Source organism: Schistocerca americana, chromosome 2, assembly GCF_021461395.2.
Source record: "Schistocerca americana isolate TAMUIC-IGC-003095 chromosome 2, iqSchAmer2.1, whole genome shotgun sequence".
Lineage (NCBI taxonomy): Eukaryota > Metazoa > Arthropoda > Insecta > Orthoptera > Acrididae > Schistocerca > Schistocerca americana.
Window position 1 is genome coordinate 182678324 of NC_060120.1, and position 20767 is coordinate 182699090.

Here is a 20767-nt window from a genome sequence, read left to right on the forward strand (position 1 = left end):
TCGCAATGAGTCACATCTGGAATCACTCAGTTCATAAATATCTGGGTTTAACTATCTGCAGGGATATGAAATGTAATAATCAAATCTTAACCCTCGCAGTACAAAGAGAGGGGAGGAGCAAGGGTGTACTTTATGCCCACCCTTTGAAAACATTGTGATCTAGTCAGTTACGTTGCATTTTAAAATTCTGAAAAAATAAGGTTTTTTTAGTGAATTACTCTATCAGATTCCATATATGTGTTAAATTTTTCACTTAAACTTAACGCATTTATTTAAGTTTCACTAGCAGATGTCACCTTTCACCTATTCCATATCTCCACGTTCAAGACCTAACTTACACATAATGTATCTCTAAAAATGTACGTTTAGAGTAAAAGCCAACAATAATGAACGAAATTTACACTCTTAAAATTTTTTTGTGCTGTTCAAACTTGGTAGTATACGTTATTGAAAGTGCGATGCTATTTGTAAGTTTGTGTATAATGTAATACGCCCTACCCATGAAATACATTGCCCCCAAGTGACTTCGTAACTGTATAAAGATTGAGATGAAAATACACCAATAGAAACATTAACACTGTGATAAGTGGTCAACTAATGTTTTTCGTTTCTCAATGTAAAAATAAGTTTTGTAGTTAAAACCATCATAAAATGTTTTGGGTAGAGACTTTGGCTAAAGACGTCAAACGGAAACAACCTCTGTATAGTTTCTGCCGTAAAACAAATGATATGGCATTTCATTTCTTCTTGCCATTCTGTGGCGTCTTTTCTTGTCTGGCTGTTGCACAGCAAGTACATGCTTCTATTTACCTTGCCTTGGGATAAAACACAAGTTATGCTTTTTGAAATGTGTAAGTGGAATTTATAGTATCAAACCTGATATCTCATCGTAATAACCAAAACTTTGTATAAATATAAGCATCTTTCTTTTAGGGTGTCGTAATGAAAGGACGTAACGAATTGTTCGAGGGTAAAAAGACTGAACACGTTACGTGTTCTTTCGTTACCTATTCAATATCGCTAAGCAACCCTGAGATCCAGTTGCCGATCATTTGCTTTTCATTCGTTACGTATGTGTTTTACGGAAGAATCATGTTACGTTGATCTGTTAGTTACCTCCAAACATGACGTTGGCTGTCGCTTCAAAGGCTTCATGCATCGTGCCTCGCGATATTAGTAGACTGTTAACTCAATTACGGGAATATGTAATTTACATCTGTCGACAGTAAGCAATAATTTCATTTATAATTTTTTTGCTAAGGTTTGCCGCCTTTGATGTTTCTCTCACCCGTCATGGAATTGCATAACAATTAGTATTTTTATATTCTGTGACGTACTGGTAACTTTTTCGTAATAGTAATATCCCAGACCTATCTGTTCTACAAATTCTGGAGAGGCGCTTTATGTGCTACACGGTTTTTCAGGTTCTGGACTCTACTTACACACAAGTATCTCTTTAAAAAGTTTGCTGTTAACGAAATTCACCAGCAATTAACGATTATTGCTTTTTTATTTTGCTAGTTGGCGTAAAGAACCCCCACTCGTAATGTGCGTTAATGAAGATGCCTTAGTATTTCTAGAGTTAAGAGAGCAAGTGGTCGCCCTCGGTTCACAGGGGAAATAAAAAATGCGGAAACCCTACAATACAGGTTGATCATGAGGTACACAACTCTTCCTAGAGTACTGCTCAAACTGAGATCTACACCACAAAGGACAACCGTAGAATATTGAACGTATACAAAGAAAGACAACGCAAATGATCAATCCGCAGAGAGCATCACAGAAACACTAACATTATGGCCTGGCAGATGCTTGAAGAAAAACGCCAACTATCCCGCGAAAGCCTGCTTACAATGTTTCAGGAACCAGCAGTAAGTGCAACATGCAACATCCACCCCCCACCCCCATGTATCGTTCCCGCAGGATGGTTCAAATGGCTCTGAGTACTATGGGACTTGACTTCTGAGGTCATCAGTCCCCTAGAACTTAGAACGACTTAAACCTAACTAACCTAAGGACATCACACACATCCATGCCCGAGGCAGGATTCGAACCTGTGACCGTAGCGGTCGCGCGGTTCCAGACTGAAGCGCCTAGAACCGCTCGGCCACAGCTGCCGGCTCTCCCGCAGGAATGACGAACTCAAGACAAATTACTGCGCGCACATACACATAGGCATATAAGCATTCTTAATTCCCGCGCTTCATAAGCAACTGGTACGGTATGAAACGCTTATAGCCTATGTGGTACAGAGCAAAGTAATATCTGTCGTGCTCTCCGAAGTGGTTTGTTGAAGAAGGATATACATTGACAGAAAAAATCTCAACACAAAAAATTAATGAAGAGTAATGAAATTTCTACATCTACATACATACTCCGCAATCCACCATACAGTGCGTGGCGGAGGGTACCTCGTACCACAACTAGCATCTTCTCTCCTTGTTCCACTCCCAAACAGAACGAGGGAAAAATGACTGCCTGTATGTCTCTGTACGAGCCCTAATCTCTCTTATCTTTGTGGTCTTTCCGCGAAATATAAGTTGGTGGCAGTAAAATTGTACTGCAGTCAGCCTCAAATGCTGGTAGAGACTCCCACCAGAGTTCCTGAAGCATTTCCGTAACACTCACGTGATGATCAAACCTAGCAGTAACAAATCTAGCAGCCCGCCTCTGAATTGCTCCTATGTCCTCCCTCAATCCGACCTGATAGGGATCCCAAACGCTCGAGCAGTACTCAAGAATAGGTCGTATTAGTGTTTTATAAGCGGTCTCCTTTACAGATGAACCACATATTCCCAAAATTCTACCAATGAACCGAAGACTACTATCCGCCTTCTCCACAACTGCCATTACATGCTTGTTCCACTTCATATCGCTCTACAATGTTACGCCCAAATATTTAATCGGCGTGACAGTGTCAAGCGCTACACTACTAATGGAGTATTCAAACATTACAGGATTCTTTTTCCTATTCATCTGCATTAATTTACATATATATATATATATATATATATATATATATATATATATATATATAGTTAGCTGCCATTCTTTACACCAATCACAAATTCTGTCCAAGTCATCTTGTATCCTCCTACACACACTCAACGACGACACCTTCCCGTACAACACAGCATCAGCAGCAAACAGCCGCACATTGCTATCCACCCTATCCAAAAGATCATTTATGTAGATAGAAAGCAACAGCGGACCTACCACACTTCCCTGGGGCACTCCAGATGATACCCTCACCTCCGATGAATTTCTGGAGTACATTTGTCTAGGCAACATATTTAAGTCATTAACATTGCAAGTTCATAGGTTAAGGTAAGCGCGAGGTTAAGTCATTGCAAATGCGAAATGCTGGTACATTAATAACCGGTGCAACCGCCAAAATGTTGAATGCAAGAATGCAAACGTACATTCATTGTGTCTTAAGTTTGTGGGATGAAGTTCCATGTCTGTTGCACTTGGTCGGTTAACGGCTGTTTACGGATGACGCTGGAGTTGTCCGATGACCTCCCATACGTGCTCCATTGGAGGCAGATCTGGAGATCGAGCTGGCCAAGGCAACATGTAGAGACAATGTACAGCATGTTAGTGTACAACAGTGGTATGTGGGCGAGCGTTTCCTGTTGGAATGCTGTTCATGACTGGCAGCACAACAGGTCGAATCACCAGAATGAGGTACAAATTTGTGGTCAGGGTGCGTGGGATAGCCACGAGAGTGCTCGAGCTGTCATACGAAATCGCGCCCCAGACCACAGGTCCTGCTGTACGTACAGTATCTAGAAATCAGACAGGCTGGTTTCTGGCCCTCAACACACAGCAATCTCTGACACAGAGACAGAACCACTGAGGTCGCAAATGCACGCTGCAGAGCGTCTGGCTCGGAGCTGCCCTTGAAGCAACCGATTTGTAACAGTTCGTTGTGTCGCTGTGGTACCAACTGCTGCTCAAATTGCTGCTGCAAATGCAGTAAGACATGCCAGAGCCATACGCCGAACACGACAGTATAACCTCTCGGTAGGGTCACGTGGCCGTCCAAAGGCCGGTCTTCTTGCGCTTGTACATTGTCGTGAGAAGCACTGCTATCAATCACATATAGTGGCTACATTCCTGCCAAGTTTTTCTGCAATATCGCAGAAGGAACATCCAGCTCTTCGTAGCCCTATTACACGACCTAGTTCAAACTCAGCGAGATGTTGATAATGGCTTCTTCGTCGCCTTAAAGGCATTCTTGACCAACATCAATTCACCATGTCCAATCTCAAAGGTAACCGACGCGCACGACCATTGCAGTGTATTTAAAGCAAACCTTTCTGCCAGACAGAAGCAGAATGGAGGCACACTCACTGACTTCTGCTGCTTACAACACTTCCGTCAGGTACTGCCTCCTGGCGGGAGCTCTAAAACTCACTCTGCACTTAGTGTTGGGAACACCGGCTGTCCACGGCAAAATACTCTCTTTTAAAAATCAGCCTAGTCGGCTCCGAACGCCACCCATTTAGAAAGATTAGGGGAAAAAAAAGCTTATCATATTTGGGTCGAACAAAAACCACCTTGCCGCTGAACTGGTTGCGGCGACTGCAAGCGCTAGCACACACGAGCGGTCAGGAAATGACACGAGGAAAGTAATGACACTGAAAACATGGAAAGAGATCTGGCAACGCTGTGTTGTTGTACTTGGGTATACCGGTATGTTCATCCCTTCCAGATGCTCAGTCGAGAGTCATCTCCGTCCAGCCGTCACGTAATTTTTGAGAGCGCCATCAGTGAAGTTGCGCTTTTGTTGTGCGTTGCAAAAATGGAACAGCGGAATTTAGTGCTATGTTGTGCCACCAAGTTCTGTGTTAAAGCAGGGGAATCCGTAAGTTTGACCCTTGAAAAGTCAAAACACGCCTGTGGGGAACATTCCTTATCGGGAGCACAAGTTTTTCGCTGGCATAAATTTCTGAAAGGTAGAGAACACTTTAAAGGTGAACCTCGTTCATGGAGATCTTCAACTTCAAAAACTGATGAAAACATCGAAAGTGTGCGTCATCTTTTGAGACTGTCCCTCCAGGACAAACTGTCAAGCAAGTGTTACAAAGATATCCTCGAAAGGCTCGGGAAAAGAACGAATCGACTGAAAGCAGGCATTGCAGACAAGGGAAGGCTGCATCATGACAACGCCCCAAGTCATACGGCCACTTCCCTCACGGAATTCCTCCCCCCCCCCCTTCCGAAACGGCTTTCCTGTTGTTCCACAACCCCCCACTGACACGATCTGAGACTGTGACTTTTCCTTTTCCCGAAAATGAACTGAAAATGTCTTAAAAGGACGTCATTTTGGGACTCTGGAAACATTCAAAAGAATGAATCGACATGATGCCTATCAGCACTGGTAGCAAGACTGGTACCGATTGTTGCTTGAAAAAATAAAAACTTTGGTAGATAAAAAATCAGTCTCTCAATTTCCTCGCACACCTCGTACGTTACGATTTATACTGAATCTTACTAGCCGATGGCACTGTACGCCCCTAAGGCTACAGACCTAGCCTATGTGACTACGCAGTGTTTACTTACTATCTGCGCCTCAGAAGCACAGCTGACAGTAGAGCTAGGTGCTCGCGTGGGCCCCGCCTGGCCCGTGCACGGCGTGACGTCACTGGAGCACGCTGAGCCGCTGCAGCGGCGGCACCGCCTCCCCCGCCCCCCCTCCCCACAGCGGGGTGAACGGCCTGCGGAATCCGGACGGCGGCCGTTGCGTAAGGCAGGCTACAGGCTGCGTGCTGCGTGCGAGCTGACGCGTCGCTTCGGCAAGAACACAAGTAGAGGCGCAGGCGCAACCACAACCACAAGTAGGTTACCGCGCCGCCGGCATACGCTGCGCGCCGAGAATGGACGGCGCCGTGCCTCGTGACGTCACACGGCGCGACGCGCCTTCCGGTTTTGGAATTGCTGCGGCGGCACGCGCGCTCCAGATCGATTTCACCAACACTGGCACACCTCCTGCAACCACGCTTGCCGCTGGTTCGAGGTGAGAGCTCCCCTATTTACAGACAAGTTGGGGGCGGGGAGGGGGGGCAAAGGTAACTAGAATTCCTTTACTGCGGGCAACAGTAAAAGCTTCTCCCGCTAGGTGCCTCTCACTACACACTACTTTGAATCATCTGACCAGCTGTCAATCTTGCGGAATCTGAATCTACACTCATAACTACATCCATACTCTGCTTGCCATAGTACATCTGTAACTACATAAAGGGGATTGGAAAAACTGCGAGAAATGCGTGCTTTAACATAAATGCAGATGTTGAGCAAACCTGCAGGTGGCGTTGTATTTGACCACGAACGGAACCTGCACAGTGTCCTCAATACGTCGAATACGTCGTCAGTTACGAGCGCATTAAGCCGGACCTAACTCACTTCGAATATAGGCAAGTTGTTGGCGCTCGTATGGCGAGTGCTTCAGCAACCAGGTAGCAAAGTGGTTGGCGTTTCAAGCGGTACCGCATCGAAGATTTGTATCGTCTACAGCAGGGCTTCCAAACCTTTTCAGCTGGCGGATCCCTTCAGTCGAAAATCCATGGCGGACCCCTAGTCAGTCAAGAGCACAGTAACTTCAAATTTCAGAGCTAAAGCCATGGGAACTGAAAGCTTCTTAATGTAAGTGCCACGTTCCCAATGACCCCCCCCCCCCTCCCCCGAAGTATCAATAGTCTTTGGTTTAGAGATGAATGAAAAAACTTGAAGGTCAAAAATCGACTTATGAGATAGGTAGTGCACTGACAAAGCAAGTTTAACATTTAATGATGCCTGGGGCCGCATACGTGCCAGCGAGCGCTGTGATTGGTCGACAAAGCTTGCTCCGTTCATGCGTAAAAGGTTTCAGCGCATCTAGCGCCGTGAGCCGGCGCAAAAACGACCCCCGTATTGTTGCGAAACAGTCGATCAGAGAAGCCGCATTCTCAGGCACTGAACTGTGTATGCGTTCTCATTCAGGAACGGCGAAGGCTGCTTGGGAATACGACCTGAAGTAAAAGTACACGTTTTTCACACGAAAAGAAGTTACGAATTTGTTCACATTTTTATTCAATAATTTTATTCTTTATTTTACACGATTTGGTGACAGGTGGCCGCGGACCCCCTAGAAAAAGCCGCCGGACCCCTAAGGGGTCCGCAGACCACACGTTGGGAAGCCCTGGTCTACAGAGAAAGTCACAACGCGGACGAAAGTGTACGTCGAGTGACCGTGACAGACTGTCATTGAAGAGCATTGTGACGAAAAATAAGGACAACAGCTGCAAAAGTCATAGCTGAACTAAATGCCACACTCGCGAAACTTGTCAGCACCAAAACAAGACGAAGCGAGGCGAGCTCCATAAGCATGAATTCCCAAATCACTCACCAGCTATGGAAATGCCCGTAGCAGTATAATTCAGTGCCAGACGCATATGATCTGGGCTATGGAGCAATGGAAGTTAGTTGGTCGGAAGAGTCTTTTTGCTATCTGTTTCCAACTTCTGGCAGAATTTACACGCCAAATGTGAAACACGGCAGGGGTTCCGTGATGATTTGGGAAGCCATATCGTGGGGCCTCATGGGTACTGTCGCAAGGTCCATTGCTGTGACAGTTTTGGCTGATAAGATCGATTCCATTGCATAATGCGAGATCTTAATACTATTGAACTTTCGTGGTTTACTTTGTACAGAGGTGTGCATGATCACTACCCATCTCTACCGTCGTTACCTGAACTTTAAGCTATTTTGCAGGAAGAGTGGTATAATATCGCCTTAGAAACCATAAAAGACCTGTCTTTATCCATTCCGAGACGACTGGAAGCTGTTTTGACTGACATCGCGTTTCCCATATCGTATTAAGTATCGTAGTATGTCATATTTCTTATGTTTCCATATTTTTGTCCCCTCCCCCCGCGTATGCTCCGCCAGATAGTGAACAGTGCATAGTTCAGGGTTTTTCGTACGAGTATTATAGATTTTCCAACCTATGTCGGTCGCGTACAGAGAAAAAAAAAATAAAAATGTTCAAATGGCTCTGAGCACTAAGGGACTTAACTTCTGAGGTCATCAGTGCCCTAGAACTTAGAGCGACTTAAACCTAACTAACCTAAGGACACACACACGTCCATGCCCGAGGCAGGAATCGAACCTGCGACCTTAGCGGTCGCGCGGTTCCAGACTGTAGCGCCTAGAACCGCTCGGCCACTCCGGCCGGCGGTCGCGTACAGAGCTAGGGAACAACAAATGTCTAGGTGTCTCTGTAAACTCTGGTATATCCCATCTCACTTGCAACATCATTACGCGAGAAATACGATAGTGGCAGGAGAAGTGTCTAAGACCCCTTTGATTATGTGTTTTCGAAATTTACCGAACAGGCAAATACCCTAAAACACGACAAAGTCGCGCAGGACGCCTTCAACCGTTTTGTGTACGTCTTTCATCATCGTTGGGTCCGCTCTGGCAGCTGAGTGGTCAGCGCGACGGAATGTCATGCCAAGGGGCCCAGGTTCGATTCCCGGCTGGGTCGGAGATTTTCTCCGCTCTGACACTGGGTGTTGTGTTGTCCTAATCATCGACTCTCATCCCCACCGACACGCAAGTCGCCGAAGTGGGGTCAACTCAAAAGAATGGCACCAGGCGAACGGTCTACCCGACGGGAGGCCCTAGCCACACTATGTTTCATTTCATCATCGCTGTATTTGGTCGTTAAAACAAAGTTGAGCAAGAATGTTATGAATATTACGTGATAATACTACTACATAGTAAGTAGTTCTATATTCTGTTCCGATGATGGGCTTCCCCTGAACCATGTTAGCAAACAATTTTTAAGTAGTCAACCATTGTAATTAGTGACCAAATAAAGCGGTACTAAAAGACGTTAGCAGTATTACCTAACGATTTTGTGGGAACTTTCTTCCATGGATTTAAGCGCCCAACGCGCTTGTGTTACACTTCAGTATGCACAAAACCTCGCAATTACGATCTCTTACTCGTTTGATGTCTACTGTCAGGCGTAGTTGTTAAGGACTACAAATGATAGAGCTGTACCTCTAAACTGATCGCACTGGTACCTTCGCAGTTTTCTTTGCAGATACACCGCACTTTCCAAGAATCCTTCCGACAAATCTAAATCTTCCATTAGCCTTCATATTTTTTATGCGATTTCATTTTATCTAGCTTCTTTGAATTGCCCCTATATACTTATACTATGTGAAGCGATCGAGATATTTACCATCTCTTTTTGTGTACTATGGGGTCTTTTGTTATACGCATTATCTAGCACGGTACAGAGCATGCTGAAGGGTACTTTGAACCATTGCTCGACATTTCCTGTAACGCTTCGCTTGCAAATGGAGCGAGGGAAAAATATTTCCAGCGTTTCTTTTAAGTGTGGCAATAATTTGTTAATATGAAAGCTGCTAAGTTGTTCAGCAGCGTGAAAGCCGCATTAAATTGTAACTTCCCCACAACTGGATGGGTATGCCACTTCGAAGGTCGGACAAATCAGCGGCATACCATCTATAATCAAATACGATGCGTCTAGTAATGCACTACATATGTTCACACTAGCCGTCAGGGCGTGGAAAACTTCGCATTGTGAGCCGTAATCTCCATTATTTCGTCGTTACTTGTTATGAATGTTTGAGGCAGCAGAACTTTTCTGTAATCTTCATAAATGGTGGCTCCTCAGTAGCGTTTCCCGAAAAGATCATCTGTCCAAGGATTCTTATACAGGATGTATCAAAAGCTGCGCTACAAGGCGTGGTGGCTAATAGAGGGATACCATGAAAGCATATTTTGCTAAAAAGCCTATGTTCTAAAATGTTTCGTTTGCGTGCTAACGTCACTCACTGAAATTTGGAGGAGGACGTAGGCAATTTCGGTCATATAAGGTAGTCAAGGAGTACAGGAGAAAATTTACATTACTGTCAATACACTGCAGTTTAATTCACTTACAGAAAAAGCTCAATATGACAGTCACCTACTTCTCTACATTTGGTGTGAGACCTGATCATGTCTTGCCGAACTATTGGAAAGATTCTCGGCATATCACGGATGCTCTGAATGTAAGCATAGGATCATGCACCGCATGTCCTTTTTTTGTATCGAATAGCGTCAGAATCGGATAAGACTGTAAATGTAATTTTGTACGGTATGCATTCGGTATTGACGAGACACACACCCGTTAGAAATTACTCGTTACTTTCGTTACTAAACGCCATTAGGTATAGAGCGTCAAAACATGCCGTTACCACTGAACAATGGGCGCGCTGACAGCGGATGACAGCGTTTGCAGATTAATATGGGCCAGAGGGAGATTTTCAGATATCAGATGCTGCGGCTGAAATTACTTTCTATTTCTGATCTGAGATCGTAGTTCTGTAGTACTGTATGCGATGGTTGCTGTATTACAGCTTGTGTGACAAAGGTTTTTAGTGGTAGTGGCATTGTAGAGACCTGTAGATGTTCCGGCTCTGAAAGAAATAACTAACAGAAGTAGACGATTAATTCGTCAGTCTTTTCCGCGCCACGACGATTGCATTACACAATGAGAAAATATAATAAATTACCATTAACGTAAACTCATATGAATAGTGCACCAGGGTTTGGTAAATTAGACAAATCTGTCCCCTCACATCAAATCAAAATTAAATCTTATAACCGAATCGAGCATTTAAGAAACGCAGGTAGGTGGAGTTAAATGATGGTAGAGTCTTACAGTTCCTGCACAATTACTCAACCCATATACTGCGATACAAATCGAAGTAAGTAACTGGATGTTTACGAATACTTTCCACTCTGCCCGATTCGGACAAAAATTGGAGAAATACGAAAAGTAGCGTTTCGGCTCAAACTATTTGCGGTAAAAAGAAACATGCAAGTAACGAAACGTTTGAGGAAGTAAAGAAAGTCTATTCGAGTTTCGTGGAATACTTGTTTCTCACGATCAGTAAGGAAGAAGTACGGTAAGCGCCAGCCCTAGTACTGTATCAGAAGCTGGCGTCTGGAGTAACGCCTGCGAGGTAGGCAGCGGCGCACGGCGCACCTAGCCGGCCCACGGCCGACGCGGCAAGCGAGCGCGCGTCATCCATCATCGACTGTTAACGCCCCGTCAAGGGTCTGCATTCCAGCGACCTTGATAGACGTGAGCGAGGCGCGACCTCCAAGCTTCTCGCAGTCTCACGACCAACGACCGGTTCTACAGAAGGCCAAACTTCTACAATCCGAGAGTGTACACACTGCGTTTGAGAAGCTATATTTCCGTGTCGCCTACACACGAAGGGGCTTAATTTTACATGGAGCTCACAGAACGCACGCACTGCACATTCGCGTCACGGCATCTGATGGCGTCACTGTTCAATCGTTAATACTCTCCCATATTCACAAATTTGATGCCATTTCTGGCGGCTGTGAAGCTATGATTTTACAAAGAAAATTAAGTATTAAGACGCCGATACGAGTCAAGATAGTGTGGGCATTCTGCCAATAAAAACACGTGACTTGGCTTTTGAGCAGCAGCTTAAGGTCAGAGGAGACCTTAAAACAAATATTTAATGCAAGTTTGGTACATTAATTTAAGAAATTAAATTTACACTAGAGCGATGCACTTTTTTTTAGGTTTTTTGTATGCCTTTAGGATCGCGGTCGCTGGTCGCAGCTTTTGCCAGAAGAATTTGAACACGAATCTCTGCTTACAGTACCATTAATGAAGTTCTTTTATAAGGGGCGTTCAGAAAGAAACGAGCCGGAGTATGGAATGCGCAAGCCGGTGACAGGAGGATAATATCGTGGCAAGTGTAACGAGATGTGGTTCCGATCAGAGCGTGGAAGTTCACAGCCCGTCGCTAGAGGGTACGCGTGCACGTCACGTGACGTGACTATACAAAGCTAGCAGAAGCATGCATCAATCGTCCAACACTGCCAGTAGCATTGCAAACAGCGACATCGAGGCGTCAAAAGAAGAGCAAAGAGGTGTTATTTGTTTTCTGACAGCGGAAAGAGTAGGATGAAGCGACGTCATCGACGAATGTCACAAGTGTACGGCGGACACTGCATGTCCCTTGCAAGGGTCAAGGCGCGGCACAAGCGCTTCAGGGAAGGAAGGGTGTCGTTAGCCGATGATGCACGGTCTGCACTACACTGCATTACCGATGACATCGTCCAGCTAGTAGATGCACTCGTTACCCAGTACCGCCGAGTGACAGTTAAAGCCATAGCTGCCGTGGTCGGATTTAGCGTCGGGAGTGTTCACACCATCATGAAGGAACGAATGCACACGCGCTAAGTGTGTGCCCAATGGGTGCCCTACTCTTCAACCACAAGCGGAAGCATGTCGAGTGGCCCACTGTCTTGCTCATCTGCAGCGCTGTGCTCGGGAAGGGAATGTGTTCCTGGCATGAGCGGTGGCTGGAGATGAGTCATGGTCTCATCACTACGAACCGGAATCAAAACCACAAAGTCTCTGTGGAAGCATCCAGAGTCACCACCACCAAAAAAGCCAAGGCCATCCACAAGAGTGCAGGGAAGGTTATGCTGACGTTCTTCTTTGACCGAGATGGCCCCCTTCTGATTCACTTCCTGCAGCACGGGGCAACAATGAATGCCCAGCATTATTTGCAGACCTTGACCACCCTTCGCCAAGCGATCAAGTCAAAACGATCAGACAATCTCACCCTTGGGATCATTCTGCTCCACGACAGTGAAAAGCCTCATACGGCCAACACAGTCGCGGCACCCCTGCAGAAATTCAAATGGGAGGTTCTCTGCCACTCTCCATACAGTCCGGACCTCTCTCCCTGTGATTACACCATTTTTGGTCCCCTTAAAAAGGCTCTGAGGGGCAAACGATTCACTTCGGACGACGACATCCAACTGTACGTGCGGAACTGGTTAGCATCGCAGCCCCGGAAATTTTATGAGGCAGCCATTCACCACCTTGTGTCACAGTGGGGCAAGTGTCTCAACTGCCAGGGTCAATACTTCTACCATACAGGTTCTGGTTTCTGCAATTATGCCTCCGGCTCGTCTCGTTTTGGACGCCCCTTATACATGAACAGTTTCATAACACTACGATCTATTTTCAGATGTGACCTGGGGAAAAGTTGTACGTCAATAACTGACTTACAACACAGCTTATGCTCCGGTAAAATCGGGAAAGAAAACAAGACGTTCCGAAACTGATCATGTAATAAAGAAATTGCAGCAGTGTTTCTCTGACTGTTCAATCTCCAGTTTATTAAGGGCCGCGATTCGTTTGAAACCAGAGTTGAATGAAAAGCGAGCAAGACTGATATGCAGCTTTCAGTGGCAGAAAGTGTATGGCTTAAGCTTTTGATTCCGCAGTCGCCCTGTTCTCCAGATGTAACTCCAAATGACTTCTTCCTATTCCTCAGTTTGAAAATGAGATCAGGATATATTTGCTTCAAAAGAAACAAGCGTTGTCGCCAATGTATATTTAGCAGAGTTTGACAGAAACTACTTTTTCGATAAATTTCGAGAATGATACTGCCTGGGTCAAATGCGTAGCCATGGACGTTTAGAATCAAATATTTTTTTGTTCTAAAAATCACTACTTATCACATTTACCTGACGGCAAGTTTTGCCTTGTAAATGGTCCATACTCTGACCCCCTTCCGGTCTGAGCAGCGAGACACATAGCTGACGTAGGTGAACGCGTTAACAAAGCACCGAGGAGTCAATATCTTGCCTGAAAACACTGACCACGCAAAGGGGGAGTTGTTTCGTGGTTTCTGTGAGCACGTCTATGCTCTGAAGTAATTAAGAACCAATCGGGCACAATGACATAGATATTAACAGCGGCAGAAAGCGGACAGCATGGTTCGAAATTGTTTGGCAAGACAAACTAATGAAATCAATTTCTGTTTTTTACTATTTCTGCTTTTCTTCCATGTAGCAGCAAGATTGAATTTTCATTCTTTCTAAGGACATAAAAAATTGTTTTCATAAGCACGCAACGTTTTTAATATCACCATTTTTAATATCACCACTAAACAAGACTAAAATAAAGAAATTAAAGCTACTTTTATAAAAAAAAATTCGATAAGTTACATTCGTTTTTTGCGAAGAGAAAAGTTGACGTGTGGATTGAAGGAAGAGGGAAAAGTATTAAAAGTGTTAAAGGTCGTCTTTCAGGCCTGATAGGCTGTAGGACTGTCACTTATCGCTTCTTTCCCTTCCGTAACTGTATATTGAGCAAGCAGCAAAGGAAACAAAAGAAAAATTCGGAGTAGGTATTAAAATTCATGGAGAAGAAATAAAAACTTTGAGGTTCGCCGATGACATTGTAATTCTGTCAGAGACAGCAAAGGACTTGGAAGAGCAGTTGAATGGAATGGACAGTGTCTTGATAGGAGGATATAAGATGAACATCAACAGAAGCAAAACAAGGGTAATGGAATGTAGTATAAGTCGGGTAATGCTGAGGGAATTAGATTAGGAAATGAGGCACTTAAAGTAGTAAAGGAGTTTTGCTATTTGGGGAGCAAAATAACTGATGATGGTCGAAGTAGAGAGGATATAAAATGTAGGCTGGCAATGGCAAGGAAAGCGTTTCTGAAGAAGAGAAATTTGTTAACATCCAGTATTGATTTAAATGTCAGGAAGTCATTTCTGAAAGTATTCGTATGGAGTGTAGCCATGTATGGAAGTGAAACATGGACGATAAATAGTTTGGACAAGAAGAGAATAGAAGCTTTCGAAATGTGGTGCTACAGAAGAATGCTGAAGATTAGATGGGTAGATCACATAACTAATGAGGAAGTATTGAATAGGATTGGGGAGAAGAGAAATTTGTGGCACAACTTGACGAGAAGAAGGGATCGGTTGGTAGGACATGTTCTGAGGCATCAAGGGATCACCAATTTAGTATTGGAGGGCAGCGTGGAGGGTAAAAATCGTAGAGGGAGACCAAGAGATGAATACACTAAGCAGATTCAGAAGGATGTAGGTTGCAGTAGGTACTGGGAGATGAAAAAGCTTGCATAGTATATAGTAGCATGGAGAGCTGCATCAAACCAGTCCCAGGACTGAAGACAACAACAACAACAACAACAACAACAACAACAACAACAGCAACTGATTTGTTAAAGTGAAAAATGTGAAACTCCTTCGTAGTTCGGAGCCCATGTTGAACTGTAAGGAGCCCTATAACTAGCTACGTCAGTTCATTTCAATACGACGATATACCACCTTCGACAGGACTACGTCTAGTAAAGCACTGCGGTGTTCTAAGCAAACCTTTGTGTCCACTACAGCTACAGTTGTCTGGAAGCTCATAGCACAGCCACACACTGTCGTAATGCATACTGCAGTGCGCCCTGCGGCTACCAACGAAACACGTGCCGGATACTCACCTGTAACAAAGGAGAAACAAACATAAGCCACGGTTGAAACAGTCTCAGCACGGAAGGCCACTATTGCACAACAAACCATTCTAGGAACATGGAGTTCACAGTCTACACAAGCTTAGCAGCCCGGCAACTTCACTACAACTACGTAGGTTTCCTGATGCAGTACCACTCACTTCCATCGCATCTCAGTCAGGAGACTACGTGCGAATATCACTAGATGGATAGGACCTAATCGCCTGCGTAAAAACGATTGGTAGCGATTTTGTCAGTAGAAAAGTTTGGGGTTTCGTGGCGACATGATAATGCGTTTTTAAGTAGTTGTCTACTGCAAAATTTAAAAAAAAAACCGCAGTCACACTTTATCAACCGCAGACTAAGTAAAGATAAACTCGAGAAGATTTTTGTAAAAACTGGAAACTGTTAGTAACCTAATCCACAGCCAATTTCAACCACCATTATCGCGGATAAACCTTGCAACAAATTTATGAAAATCACTTTATTATTTATTGCCTCTACATATTTCGCAAAAACGTTCATAGTTGCCTGCAGTACAATTATACGGTTTATTCGTCACCTGTCTCAAGTTTTTAATAGCAATGGTACCCGCAACAACAGATTGGACAATGAAGCTGACAAATGTATTTCCAGAATTCCACCTTCAAAAAAACGTAATTTCATCTTTTTTACGTTGATCCACATGTGTTCCGGTGATACTACATCAGTGGGTTTCACTTCGTAAATGCGCTGAAAGTGGGAAGAAAGTACTTGGCAGTCGGTACTGTGGTTATCAAACGCACAAAAATGTCTCAATGAAAGTCGTACGTTGACAGGTTATTTGGTTTTTCAAGTTGCTGCTGATCCTAAGCAGCACTCCACAGTTGTTGATCTCCACCTGATAAGGATTTTTCACGTTGTGGTTGTATACATCGGAACAAAATAGGCTTAAAATGCGACTCCTGGTGTTTGAGATACGTTCTCACTTTGCTATGGTTATCTAAACGTGAGAAGTAACCAACGTAGCAGTTTGACTCAGTACTTTAAATATGTCTCATCCAATAAGCTAGTGAGCTGGTGGTCTGTTAGACGTAATGGTGAAAATTTTACACGCCGTGCTGCGTGGAATGCGAAGTGAAGGTCTCAGTCAGTGTACCGGTAGTTTCCGAGACAAGGACGTACGCAGGATCTGAACTAAGGAGGGGAGGGGGGGGGGGGGGGGAGGCAGGTCATACTAGTCTCAGGAAACAAGGACTTGAGACAACATACAATACTTCTTATTAAACAAAACAGTAAACCAGTGAAAAACTGCTTTTAATAAATATTTTAAATACAAGAACACACTTGTAAAATCTGAGAAAATATGCAGCATTCCTTATTAAATAAAACAGTAAACTAGTGAAAAACTGCGAATATCTTCTAGGGGGGGGGGGGGGGGCAGCTGCCCCTCGCTGGGTACGCCCATGTTCCGAGATGCTACACCTCATGATTTACACCTACATGCAGTTGCAAGTGCCTGCCCTACTGAAATAACTACATATATGTATATTATTACTTCTTACGAACAATATTTCGTATGTTCTACTGGAAAAGTTATCCGATATCAGTTTGACTTAGTTTATTTCGACTCTTCCGTTTCCGAACCACGGAATTGATACCTTTGCCAGTCTCCCTCTCATCCCTGAAAGTATGTACCACCACCGAAACACCCAACGTTAGACTGGTGTTTTCACATTGTGTGCGGCATGATTTATTTCACTGTAACGTTTATCGTAAATGTCTTCCACAGACCATAGCTAACTGGCTTGCTGGATACAATACAGTAACCAATCCCCGAAACAGTAGGGGATCTGATTAAATATTTAGAAGCACGTATTATGTTTACACCAAGCGACCGAAAGTCATGGGAACGCTTGTACCAATGGAAGGACAGTATAGTTGCTAGATGCGGTATGGCGCGAGTGTACATACGATATCTGAGCAGTCTGTTACAGACGGTTGTGTAGTCAATACGCCCGCAAGTCGTGAGTTAATCTACGTTCAGGTGGAATGTTAATCGGTACAAGACGCGTGGGTTGCAGCACTTAAGATAATTATAGTTTCCGAGTTTCCAGTGTCCAGGGTCATCTATATCTGCATCTACATGACTACTCTGCAATTCACACTTAAGTGCCTGGCAGATGGTTCATGAGGGTTCGATGAACCACTATCTGTCTGTACCGTTCCACACTAAAAGCGCGCGGGATAGCGAACAAATCTTTCCACGAAAGCTCTCACACTATTTTATTACAGTAATCATTTTCCCTATGTAGGTGGGAGCCTACAGAATATTTTCGCATTCCGAGGCGAATTTTGCTGATTGAAATTTACAAAAATACCTCGCCCCAACGATAAACTTGTTTTAATTATTGCCATCCCCACACGCATATCACATCCGTGATACTCTCTCCCCTACTTCGCTGTAATACAAAACTAACAATCCCCCGTTGAATTTTCTCGATGTACTCCATTAATCTTATCTGGTAAGGATCCCACACCGCGCAGCAGTACTCAAAGAGGACCGACAAGCGTAGTGTAGGCAGTCTCTTTAGTGGATTTGTTGCATCTTCTAGGCGTCCAGCCAATAAAACGCAGCCTTCGGTTCGCCTTCCCCATATCATGTCATCGTTCCAATTTAAGTTGCTCGTAATAGTAGTTCCTAGTTGAATTGAAACTTTAAATTTGTGCGATTTATCGTGTATCCTAAATTTAACAGATTCCTTTTAGTATTCATGGGGATGAACCTCACACCTTTCATTGCCTAGTGTCAATCGCAACGTTCCACATCTCATAGATATCTTGCCTAAATATTCTGCAATTGGCTTTGATCTTTATTATGAGCTAATTGAGAGGTAAATGATAGCGTCGCCTGCAAACGAAGAGGGCTGCTCAGTTGTATCCTAAATAATTTGACAGTTTAGGAACAACAGTGGGTGCATAATACTTGCTGCGAAAACGCCAGATATCACTTCTGTTTTACTCTATCACTTTCCGTCAGTTACTACAAACTGTGACCTTTCTGAAAGGAATTCACGAATGCAATCGCACAACAGAGACGATACTCCATAGGCAAGGAATCTGATTAGAAGCTGCTTCTGAATAACGGTATCAAAAGCCTTCTGGAAATACAGAAATATTGAATCATTTTGAGATCTATCGATAGCTCTCATTTTGCCATAAGAATAATGAGGTAGTCGCGTTGCATAGGAGCTATATTTTCTGCTACGTGCTCTGTGTCAATACACACCTTTGATGTAATTCATAATTTTCGAACACAGTGCATGTTCCAAAATTCAACTGCAAATCGACGTCGTTGACAAGGGCCTCTAAGCGGATTATTCCTATTTCCTTTCTTGTGGATTGGTGTGACCTATGCAACGATCCAGTCTTTAGGTACGTATCTTTCGTCGAGCGAGCGGTTGTACATGATTGCTAGATACCGATCTATTACATCAGCATGCTCCGAAAAGAATCTAATTGGTATACAATCTTGACTGGAATACTTGCCTTTGTTAACTGATTTAAGCTGCTTCGGTATACCGAGGATATCTACTTCTAAGTTACTCATGTTTGCAACTGTTCTTGATTCGAACTCTGCAGTATTTACTTCGTCGTCAACTGTGAATGAATTGCTCCCGGCGGGGCCAGGGACTTACCCTGCCTCGAGATGAATGGTGGTGGTGTGTCGTCGTCGTCGTCGTCGTCGTCGTCGTCAATCTTAGGGATTGTGTGTCAATTTAAGTTTGGCACGCTTTTTGCGTTGCACGTGTTCTAACCCCTTTTTGTACCATGAGGGATCAGTTTCGTTTCTTGTTATTTACCAAACATCTCAAATGCTATCGACACTATTCCTCGAATTCAGGCCAAATCTGTCTACGCTCTTATTGTTAGTTCGTCAGGGAACGAACACTCTCTCTTAGGAAGGCGTCAAGCGAATTATTATCCGCTTTATCTTCATGCACACGCGTAAAATGGCGCACAGAACGACCAAGGGTATTCGACATAACTAAGCCACGTCGCCTTCGGATGGCTATACGGGGCGGTCGCCGTCGATTTGAATGTGAGAGTCATCGACCCATTTCTCCAAGGTCTGTACGGCGAGAACTGCACAGCACAGTCTGCAACTGCCAATGGCCGTAATCATATCGAACGCCTTCCAGTGACGCTTGACCAGACACTGTTGAACGGTAGTGCTATACCGTAAGTGCGGCAAGAATCCAAGTAGTGGTCCACTTGTATGTATGATTCATTGACTTCGACCTTCAAATCAGCACACAGTTTCATCCAATCGCAGAGGTTTAGCGAGCAGAACTGCTGAACACAAAAAATGGTTCAAATGGCTCTGAGCACTATGGGACTGGACTTCTGAGGTCATCAGTCCCCTAGAACTTATTAGAACTACTTAAACCTAACTAACCTAAGGACATCACACACATGCATGCCCGAGGCAGGATTCGAACCTGCGACCGTAGCGGTCGCTGCTGAACACACTTTTACTACTAAAACCACAATTTTCGTTACCACAGTACTAGCACTTCTCTGGATTGTAACCCGCACGCTGCACGGAGATTGCGGAATGCAGTAAGGACCAGCTGGGAGTGAGAGATGGATGGAGAAAGGACAGACCGTACAGTGTTTTGCGGTCGGAGAGCAGTGCTAAGCCGGGCAATAAACGCGTTTATGGAGGGCGTGCGCAAAGCGAGCTTGCATCAGACATTCCTGCCGTGTCTGCTTTGAGTTACAACGTCTGTCCCAGAGACCGCTCCCACCAGCCCTAGCGTCTAGTCTCGCTCGCAAGTGCCACCGTCTCAGCTGCTGCTACAAGCTCTACTCGAAAATTGATCTCAGATTGGCTGTTAAAAGTAAACAAACGCTTATTTCATGGCGCTTGCGTTGTTTGAAAAACAGACTTTTAAGGTCACGTTGCGTCAGTCAACTGTACGCTTCGATCGTCAATGTGTAAGCAGTAAGAGATTGAAATGGACAGTGTTATTGTATTTCCCGCCAGGGGCGAAGTACGTTCTGCCTTCCGCTTCGTGCGAACAGAAGTAGGCAATGATGTCGAGATTCGTCGTCGATTGAGTCGTATGTCTGAATGATGGTGTGAGGCAGTGGTGTAGAAAGTTCAAGGCTGGTCGCACAGTAGTTATAGTATATCATTCTACTGCAAACGTAATCACAATGCATGGAGCGAGGTCAGGGATCTTTATTTATAAATTTTGGACCATTTTTCTCCCATGCTCTAGAAACAATAACATTTAATTTGTTAAATAATCCAGTACATTACTTTTAACTAAAAGTAGACTAAATAACGTCTGCGAGAAAGCTTAACGTTCTTAGACCCACAGTACTTTCATTTA